We start from the raw sequence: 11,529 nt of genomic DNA on the forward strand, positions 1-11,529 counted from the left end.
AATTTCCACGTCCTAGAAGGCTTTTGAAAAATCAGTTTTCCTTTATCCCGAAAGCGGTCCTGTCTTGTCCACGGCTTCAAACGACTGATTGGCCCCAATGACTGAACTGTTAATTAACAGCAAATAAATCAGCTTTAATTATTTGCTTTTGTTATTAGAAGAACTTTTCAGTATATTACGCCTGCTGCTGTTGACAATTTTTTGCCGGAAATATCTATATCAAATTTCCAACATTTAGGACACAGGTAGGTTGGCCAGCAAAAATGCGAAATTAATGTAAACTCAGCAGAAAAAAAAATAATAATCGGGGTAGTTTTGTAGGTCAACCTACCTACTCCCCTGCAGCATGTACCACCTGCGACAGCCATTTTTATTGGGCAGCAGATATTCTAGATCACGCTTTTCCAAATCCTGCCACTCTTTCCCCCCACACCCTTCACCTTCTCATCAGGGCTTCCTGCTCGGAATGAATGCCCTATTTTTAATTGTTTGAAAGAGTTCTCATCTAGCATCTCCTACCTAAGCCGGGCATATACATACCTCGGATTTTTTTTTTTCTTTCTTTTTGTCGAAGGCATAAATCATCGTATGTATTAGACATCAGTGTTGCATAGAATATGTACGCAGCGTATTTCATGCTAATGCTTGAATAAGATATTCAAGCAAGCGCCCCTTCTACCAAAAGCGTCACTGGCGAACGTTTGCATGCTACAGGTGTATCATCAAAATGCGAACAAATGCAAGCAGCTTCCTCCCGAAGAGTTCGCCGCACATGATGCCACTCAAACAACGTACCTAGTCCATGATAGCTATAGCTTTAGGTTGTCAGCAAAAGCGGAGGGGCCAGAATTGCCTCAACAATTTATAACATTTGTACGTAACTGAGAGTTCGATCCGGTTGTTGCATCAGTTAAAATTGCTAAAGGCTGTAGCTGACGTTCGTTTTAGTTCCTCATCGCTTTCTTTACCAATTCCGCGAGCGCCTGCCCAACAACACTATGTTTGTTCTCCCTGAATCAATCCTTATTAGACCGGAAACTTTCCTATAGGAACCATCTTTTTTTTTTCTTAAGGTACAGCTGCAGGTTTCACATGCTACTCCATTGGTTGACGATAATAAATCTGTACGTGCACAACACCTCCCCCCTCACCCTAGACATGCGGATGGAAATATTATTTTAATTCAACTAATTATCAACTAATTTAATTCAACTAAATTCAAATAAATAAAATAATTTAATTAAGTAGCCGACCGCGTGCCAATCACAGGAGCGGACGCCATGTCGATAGAAGTATAGACAGAGCAAGCTATAGAATGATGCTGGTACAATCTCATGCGACCATTTCCAGTGAACCGGCGGGGTCACGTGCTCAGCTGAGAAACAATGAAGACGGAACATTTCGAAATGGCTGCTTTGTCCTAATGTGCCCGACGTCACAGGCAATGTTTATAAACAGAGAGCGGCTGCTGCACGGACCACAATAGCAAGATAAGCAGGGTAAATAAGACTGACCTGCGGGCACATCTTGCACTGGTACTTCCTGGGTTGCGGAGGGTGACCATGCGGCGCCGTGGCGGCGGCTGCTCCGTTGGCCGCCTTGAGCGGCTGCGGCGCGGCCAGCATCGGACTGGGCGTGCCGGTCGACGATGAGGAGCCGCTGCTCGAGGCCCGGCCGCCGCCGTACATGGGCAGCAGGTCGCCTTCCTCCAAGCTCGGGCCTGCAAAGGGGAGACGGGGGATGGGCACGGGCAAACAACCGTCAAAGTTCTTTGCTGCGACTGAGCTTTGTCTATACGCGTAGCTCCTGACTACGGAGAAAAAAGAAGCCCGCACTCCTTTTCCAACTCAGTAGACGTCAATGCCAAACTGCAGGTTAACGTGTCAAAGACCTATTAGTTTATATAAAAGCTAAAATAACGTGTTCCCCATTTGCATCTAAACTGCAGCAACATGTAGTCGATGAGCAAGTCTACAAAGCTTATTTTCACATTTCTACACGCTTATAAAAGTGAGCAGTAGAAGTGCGCAGCGCTCTCCATTCTCTGAGTCCACCGGAATGCGTCCGGCTTCCAAGAACCCGCGGTAGGCTCCACAGAGCTGCGACTGAAGCAGCACGCCAGCTAGAGTTCGAACCTTGTCAACCGTAAGGTCATCCTCGTGGCCCCGAGCTAGGTATATCCTCCGCGAAGGCACTCATAAAATCAAGTGCTTAAGAATAAGATCACAATAAGAAAAACTAGCACTCTCACGGATCTGCTACCACGCGAGAAACAAAGAGCAGCCACAGCTTAAAATCTCAATGACCTGAGACATCGCGCAGAGGGTGTGCGGAAGAGGTCATCCTGTTAATAACAGCCCGCAAGCTGAGACATTGTGGCTGGCTAATCCTTCCCTAATTTTCCTGACTACTTGGACGCTATTTTGGACGACACCATAGGAACAGATCTCGACAAGCTGTGTTGCGAAGGGATGCATGCCTGGTGAACCGCTGCCGCGGTTTGGACACCAGGACCAGCTAGGCTCCGCCATAGATAGCGGAAGGTTTCCGCACTTTGACAGTGGCTTCGCGTAAGCTGGCTGGCTGCATGCTCCGTCGAAGACGTCAACGCATATTCGACTTTACCTGTCATATCCTTAAAGGCGTCGTTTCCTACGGTTACCTCTCCTGCTCACGGCGTCAAGCCAAAAAGAATGCGCCGTAGCTTCAGGGGCATCCCCAGCCGATATAGTCACCGCGACGGCGGCAAGACCCAGGATGCACCATGTGGCCCGGGCCTCGCACACCTATACAGCTCACCATGAGCTCGCTGTGGCGGATCGCCACCGCTCAGCGCCTGCGGTGTCCAGCCCTTGTGGTGCGACAGGAACGACTTGAGCTTCTGCAGCGAGATGACGGGCGTCGCGCATGCCGATCCCGGCGCCGCCTGGGACGTGCCCAGGAATGCCGGCGACTCCACGAAGCCGCACGTGGCCAGTGCGGCCGCCGACCGGTGGTCAAACAGCGCGCGACGTCGTCCTCGCCGCGAATCTCGTCGCGGCTCCTGCTGCTGACGCTTCTGCTCGTCGCTGTAGTCGCTGCAGGTTCTAAGGGAACGCCGCCGCCCCTCCCGGAGATGACGCAACCCTCATTTTGCCCCTTTGTGTGCGCTTGCGCGCGGGCTTGCGAGGGCGTTGTTTGCGCCTTGTGCGTGTTTTGCTGCGGATCCCATTTGCATGCGACCCTCCTCTCTCCCAATCGAAGGGGTTCCCCGACGAGCGGGAGTCACCCTTTCGCGAAAGAGCGCCTCTCAAAAACAAGCACGCTGTGCTCTTGCTTGCCACGCGATCGATGCCCGCCCGCGCTTCCCCACCTTCCCGCTCACAGCGTCATCGCTGGTGCTGCTGCTGCTGTTTCTTCTTCAGCACGGCACAGCGAAGCTATGCCGTTGCTGTTGGAACGATGGCAGCGCATACGCGGCCACCCCTCAGGACGCTTGGGAAGACCCCGAAGTCCATGGCACCGAAGGCGCGTCCCTACAGCACCGAGGTAGTGCAGGCACGTGGCACGTGTCTGCACATGGCGTGTGTAATCTGGGCACAGCCGTGCGGGGAACATCACGCGGGGGGCTAGAGCCCCTTGATGCGCTCCCCGAAAACCAAAACGAAGCTATAGTGGTAACGGTACTCCTGGCCCCTTTCGCCGCATACCGCTGTATGAGGTCGGCTACAGAACCTTCCGCGTGTTTCTCGACGGTCCCTTTCCTGCTACCATTGCACCGATGGGCTCGGAACGCAGGAGCATGATGGGCGACTTACTCTTGCAGATACAAAGTTCAGGACGCAAAGGCCCGCACTGGAGCTGCAAATGGCATGGAAACATTAAGGACTTCCCGACAGCTTTTCTGTGAAGGAAAGGCGGGCGTTTTCGAGTTTAAAGGACGCGGTCTTTTCGGCCGTTAGGCGTTGGCGTCCACGACCGTGTTCTTGGCGGGCATTCCTTTCTTTATTACCTTCCGTCTCTCAGGCGCGCCCGTCCGTTAGTATGCGGCTGCACGCGCTGAGCTCTGTGTGGCCAATTATCCAAAGCAAGGCGCGAAGAAAGGTAGTGCTTCCAGTCAAGACACATCTTCCACCCATCTTTGGTGTACCGATGACGTGAGAACAGTCACATGTCAACAGTGCGCGAACTTCTTTGAAACTTCGTCCTTCTACATTACTCGTATACGATTCCCATTGAAAGCTAGTGTCGTAAACGCACTAGAACGCCTGGACGGCTAATCAGCCGTCCAGGCTTCCGAACACTGGAGGCCTTATGTTGATGAAGTTGTCTTTACCGTGCGTGTAGGTATGTGTCGAATGTAACACTCGGTGGGAGCAAATTTTACGGAGTGTGACTGAATCTTGGGGCATATATGCCGACGGTTGGTGCTGTTCGTTTCAGGTACTGCAGTGCTTTCCGCATGCATATGCGTCCGCTTCGTATGCTGCTACCGCATGTTGTCGCTTAGTCTTGAGTTTATCGTCCGATGAGCGGACAAGCTTCACCAACGACAAGCTTTGCACTTGCTGGGAATAATGTAAACTCAAAAGTCGGAATGTATGTCGACAAAAATTGATTCTTTTTTTGTCCAAAAAAATATATGGCGCTCGCATCTGTCGACTCGACAAAAACGCGTGAGTAGCCGTCTTTGGTGTCTGCTTAGATTCTTGTTCACTCACGCATAGTCATTTTAGACGTTCAGATGTTTCTTTTTTTTTCGTTCTGATTATTCGACCAGATATTTTGGTGATCACCTCACATCCACCTTTCAAATTGCAAAGCTCATATAGACCTTTTTTTTTTTTTTTCCTATTTTACTCTGACATCATTAGGAATTAAGGTGCTGCCATCCGAAATGTTACAAGTTTTCATCGCTGTATCTTCGTAAGATTTATTTTTTTATTTTTTTTTTTATCTTTGTCAACAACCTCCCAACAGACATTTCATCTAAAATTCGCCTCTGAATTCGCTGACGGTTGAGTAGTTTATGGTCGTACGACCGCTCTGTCTGACAGCCGCGCTTGCAGAAAGACCTCATCTTAATAGAAACCTGTTTGCGCACTACCCGGCTTATGAAACTGAGTGTATTTTAAGGCAAGAGTATACAAGTATTGAGAAAGCATTCTACCTCAGATTATTCATGCTCACCGAACTTCACTGCCACTTCCTGTGCTGAATCGCATCGGCATCTAGGTGTTATCACGGACAAACTGATCTGGTAGAACATATCGTGAAACTAGCTGCCGACACATCTAAAACACTTGGCTTCATTAAACGTTCGCTCTCGTTGTCCCTCAGTTCCATCCGAAAACTTGCCTAAAGGGCATACTTAAGGCTAAAACTAGGATACACCTGCGCAATATGGAGCCTTTACCAAGACTACTTGACTTAACTACTTCGAAGCACCCAGAATCAGGCGTCTCTCTTCATCTGCTCCAATATGCTTCATGGATCAGTGTATAGGTCCATCAGCTCACCCATTAGCCTCGCCTAATTACACCGTCGGAGGAAGATATGGAGGCTCGGCCTATTTCGCAAATTTGTATTGCAATCGCCCTGATCGTCGAGCCTCCCTTGTAGCACCACCGTTACGAACATCGCATCAGCTTTCCAATCATCTGGGTGAGCACCGAATAACTCGTTGCACAAATGCATTTAATAAATCTTTCCTAGATCTGGACACCGAGGAACTCAACTAGATTAGCGAATTCATCCACGACAACTCAAAATTTAGACGGATGTTACCAGACCAGTTCGCTAAATTATACTGATAAACAGAAATAGGTTTCCCTTCCTTTTTGCTTGCCTCAAATTCAACTAGAAATTTAATTTAAAACGACTACCTATTTTAGTTTATAAATAATCTCACATCGCTTTACGTCTGCGAACTGTCTTTGGCGGGTTGTGCCTCTAAAGCTCTTTTAAAAATATTTTATAAATGCATGCTATCGTGAATCGCATCGAAGTTCTTTTCTCTCTATTGGTTCCCATTGCCATTTTGTTTTTTGGTTTCACTAGCCTGATAATGTGTAACGTTGTTGTACCATAACTTTGTTATATGACCACAAACTTACTTTATTGTCCCTCTTATGTCATTCCCAACCCAAGGCAATAACAATGAAGACAATAACAAGGAATAACAACAATAAACAATAATGATGACGATTCTATTCGGCAAAAGAAGATAGTTTATTTTAGTTCCACATATTCTTGAGCTGTTGTTTTACCGTTATCGTGGCACCTATATAGTCGTGTGCGTTACAGAGATAGTAACGGTTTTGGGCGATGACACTCAACTTTTCCGCTACCGTCAATAACGCAAGTCAACATTTGCCAGAAGACATGTAGGGGACCCGCGGAAGATTCTTTTCCTTTCTTTTTTTTTTTTTTTTTCAAATATGCGGTTGGCACCATGTCGTAGTGGGAGAGGGCTAACTTAGGTTGCCAAAAATGAAACTCCACATAATACGAAACAAAAATGTAATTAATTCAGCCTGTCAATGATTTAAAACAGCACAAGTAGCTGATAAATGTCCTCGTTTTATTTTCGGCTAAAGAAATCGAAGGAAAACCATACTAAAGCTCTGTGTCAAATCAAGGAATTGTTCAGCGACAATCGCCATCGTATTACATGTTCAATTATGCGGGCTTATAATTTCAAGTGACGAAATTTCGGAACACGTTCGACAGCAAGAAATCTACAAAATGCAATAACCTCGGAATACGACAGCCTTCGTCTTGTAAAGAGTAGATACGCATACGCGAGCTGCTATGAATAAAAACCTCCTTAACTGATTTTGTCCCTGACTGTGTCCATGTTGTTGTGTGCAGTATTTCAGCGTGGATCCTTACTAGCCAGTCCGCCCGGTAATTATGTTATGTGATGTGAGTTGTTATTTCACGGCAATATTTACCCTGCGAATGTGTGTCTGCTCATCCTCATAAACTAAAGATTAAAGATTTCGTATTTGACTTACGGTCATCATAAGCGCTCGTTTGTCATCTATTTTCTTGCTCGCCTGTTTCTCGCTTTGTCGTACACTGGTTATTTCTTCTCTGAAAGCGTAATTTTTGTGAAACTTGTGCAGAAACTTAATTACGCTAAATATCAGCCTTAAATTTTCTCTCGTAAGTTATCCACTTGTAATCACTCGATCAGTACAAGAATATTGAAAGCTAATATTCAAGAATTGCGTCACATTATCTATTTCCTTATATCGCCGGAGGCAAGGCTAACTATTAGTAGTCTTAGAAAGCTACATACATTATACAAAGTCGTATAGGGACATCATGGCGTAATTCGCCCAGGCCAAATTTTGCAAACGTTATCTGTGCAATCTCCTTTGGTGCAATCACTGCATGAACTGGTGGATTAGCTGGAGGTATTGACCAATATCATCATTACCATCATCATAGTCTCTAATTACGTCTGCTGCAGAGCAACGACCGCTACCAAAGACCTTCAAATAAACCCGCCGTGGTAGCCAGTAGCCTTGACGCTGGGCCATTGATCTCAAACAGGTGGGTGTGACCCCAACTGCAGTGGCCGCATTATCGATGTAGGGAAAATACAAGGAACGCCCGCGTGCTCCACGATATCAAAGCTCATAAAAAAAAAAAGAAAGAAAGAAAGAAAGAAAGAAAGAAAGAAAGAAAGAAAGAAAGAAAAGAAAGAAAGAAAGAAAGAAAGAAAGAAAGAAAGAAAGAAAGAAAGAAAGAAAGAAAGAAAGAAAGAAAGAAAGAAAGAAAGAAAGAAAGAAAGAAAGAAAGAAAGAAAGAAAGAAAGAAAGAAAGAAAGAAAGGTGGTCTGAATCCATCCAAAGTCGCATACGTGACTACGGCGTCCTCGTATCCCATGTCTCGCTCTGGGACGTCAAACCACATAGTTCGAAATTTGATGAGCAGAGTGCGTATACTCGAATTCTTAAATATTACATTGAATTTCTACCTATTCGGTTCCCTGAAGGACTCTAAAAATACACGTTCGATGTTATTCAAAGCGAATCGAATATGATCCGAAGTTTTCGAGTAATTTTCGAATAACTGGCACTATGTTCGTATAGGGCATGCTATAGTTTTCTTCGGCGACTGTTTCAGAAACACTGTACGCGCTATCGGACAGCATAGGAAAGATTGTAAAACGCGCCGCAACGCAGGTTCATTCGCGAGCCAATATTCATGGGGCCTCCAAGATGGGTAACGTTGAAGTGTTCAGCCAAGTTCAGAAAACCGTGTCCAAGTCCGATAAGGGAGGCTACGGCTCCAAGCTCTTGTCCCCCGACCGACTGAGATGTGGCGCGCCCAGGTAGCACAGAATGTGGGGCCTCAGTAGTTCGATGTAGGAAAGTAGGGCTGGGGCAACCATCCTAAAACCTGCATTGGTCCGCGATGGGTCAAAAATGGGCAAGCCCTATTTGGTCTTGTCCCTGTTCTCCTGGGTTCTATAGCGGCGTTGCTATAGGACTGATGCTGAGCACATTCCTGCATGCAGACCACAAGTATCCCTTGTCGGATATTTGAGGGCAAATCCAACCTAATGGACTCTTTATGGGAAATCTCTCATAGATTGGAAATGAGGCCACTCACATCAGATCTCTGTGGGACCTATAGATCAGCCGTAGTGGAGCAAAAAATGGGCATGCCCACATGCTGACCGACTCATCCCCTTCTAGGTTACTTGAGGGCAGGAGAATACGAATGAGAGCTCAATTAGGGCAAGCCCTCGTGAAGCTCAAGTGAGGCAGCCTTAGCTAAACCGCCTCAGGTTCCACATCGGCCGTAATGGAGCTGGAAGGCGGGCGTGCCCGCATGATACCACAATCGGTTCCTTGTGGGGAATTTGAAAGCACCTACAGCAGCAAGCGGGCTCTAGGTCCGAAAACGACACCCAGCCCAATAGGGCTTCCCACACAGAACCACTCATTATCCCACATTTACCTTGGTTGGGATAGAAACTCGAGCTTTCTCATATTCGTCACATTGCTGACACAGCGCAAATGTGGGATCTTGTCGCAAGAAATAGCGCTTGACCAAATGTGGCTGCCGAATCAGTGCCGTTGTAGATCCTATATTGGCCTTAGCGGGGCTGAACACGATGGAGTGTCCGCACACTATTATGCACGCATTCTTTCCATCCTTTATTTGCATTAGACGTTGCCCTAAATTACTATTATAGACAATTTGTATAACATTTGTCAGCATATTTAGTCGGTTAGAAATATTATATGGCTTTAGTTTTCGCGCTCATGCAAATTGCTCTAAAAGACAGAAACATTGCTACCTATTACTCCTTATGTAGTTGCCGTGAACAGCCTGCAACTTTCAGTACAACATTATTGTTCAGAACACACATCACCGCCTGAACAATTTGGAACATGAAGTCATTTAGGCTAGATTAACGATATGAATTGTGAATTTTAATATTGTAGCTGTTTAGAAAGGGCAGTCATGTATAAAATAATTGCTTAATTCTGTCCGTAAATATTCAGCCGGAGAACTTGGACTAGGGCTTCTCATCAGTTATCTGCGCCGTAACCTTGTGAGGATAATGTGGGCAAGCCCAAGTGCGGCTTGCCCCTCCCTGTAGAGCCCGCATTGGTCCTATGTCATCTGAGGGGCTCACCGAACTAAAAAATAAATGCTCATCCAAAGCGGCTGCCCGAATCTGTCCTACTTGGCCATTGGGGGGAGTTGGCGGGATGTGCACATTTGGCAATGAGAGAAAAATGTGAGCAGGCCCACAAGGGCTGCCTGCATCGGTCCCAAGTGGGGCCCATTAAATCATCATCAGCCTGACTATACCCACTGCATGGGCGAAGGCCTCTCCCATATTTCTCCAATTAACCCGATTCTGTGCTAGCTGTATCCACTTGACCCCTGCGAACTTCTTAACCTCATCTGCCCACCTAACTTTCTGCCGCCCCCTGCTACGCTTTCCTTCCCTTGGAATCTAGTTTGTTACCCTAAGCGACCATCGGTTATCCTCTCTTCGCACTACATGTCCTGCCCATGGCCATTTCTTCTTCTTAATTTCCACTAGAATGTCGGTAACTTGAGTTATTTCTCTGACCCACTCTGCGCGCTTCCTATCTCTTAATGTTACCCCTACCATTTTTCATTCTATAGCCCTCTGGGTTGTCCTCAACCTAAGTAGAACCCTTTTGGTTAGCCTCCACGTTTCAGCCCCATAGGTGAGTACAGGCCTGTACTCGCCATTGTAATAAGCTGAAATGGCAACTTTCCTATGCCTAGGACAGAAAAGTATGAGTTTAAGACCAACGTGCACCCCAGTGGAAACCAGTGTTGCGTCTTCGGACAGCTGCGACATCAACTTCAAGAGTTTTATTCAGTGCAAGCACATCACTGTTTCACACAAATATCAGAGCAGGTATACATATGAATAACCAATTTGTGTTCGATTCGCCTCGGTTCTGTCACTATGTGATTCATATTCGATTCGGTTTATAATTATTCTATTCTCATTCAGATAGTATTCAGTTAGTTCCTATTCGTACATCGCTAAATTGGCTCCATCCTGCGCTAGCCGCGACCTTGCTTAGCAGCAGATTTCCTCTCTTCCCCTGGCCGTCTGCCTGCAAACCACGAGTCCGTTTTCTCGCTGTTGGAATCTCTTTGTTACCTTAACTAAAGCACTACTTGTTAGTTCCCTCCGCATCACATGCCTCGTCGAAGTTAATTTTCTCTCCTCTGAAATACCATTCGCTAACGCAAGTATATCAGTCATCAAAGCGGCCTCCTTTCCCCTGTCTTTCCACGTCACCATCACTAACTTACGTTCTATGTCCCACAAGCATATTGTCATATGTTAATATGACATATTGATCATATATGATATGATGCATTCACGCAACGAGGGAGGTCAAATTTTCAGAAAAAAACTTCACGTTGAAGCGTGTAAGGGTCAATGATGCGGGCATTCGGCTTGGCTCCACCGGCGTGGTGCAGTGGTTAGGGAGCTCGACTACAGTTCCCAAGGGTGCGGGATCGAATCGCGGCCGCAGCGCCTGCTTTTAGATGAAGGCGAAAAGCTAAGCGACCGTGTGCTGTGCGATGTCAGTGCACGTTAAAAAACCTCAGGTGGTCAAAATTTCCGGATCCCTCCACTACGACGTCTTTCATAGCCTAAGTCGCTTTGGGACGTTAAGCTCCACAAAACAAACAAACATTCGGCTTACTTTGATTGCGTCATGAGCCGAATTCAAAAGAACAGCAGTAGAGGCGATGTACCGCGGCTCACACTTTTCGCCTGTCGTCGTAACGGACGCGGCCTTTCGAGCAGAAAACTTCTTTTCAAAACAGCCGTCCGGCGCACTCTTAACATCATATCGTTAAAGGCTCCGTTCTCCACAAAATTCAACGTGCTTAAATCGCGACCAAAGTTAGTTGCCAGTTGACGAGTCTGTGCACTGATTGGTCGACGGGTCGAGTGACGTTATGAGACCGTATGACAGGGTAGACACCGAAGGCGCTGGCAACCCCCAGGCTACT

Source organism: Amblyomma maculatum, chromosome 3, assembly GCF_055883805.1.
Source record: "Amblyomma maculatum isolate TAMU_Amacu chromosome 3, ASM5588380v1, whole genome shotgun sequence".
Lineage (NCBI taxonomy): Eukaryota > Metazoa > Arthropoda > Arachnida > Ixodida > Ixodidae > Amblyomma > Amblyomma maculatum.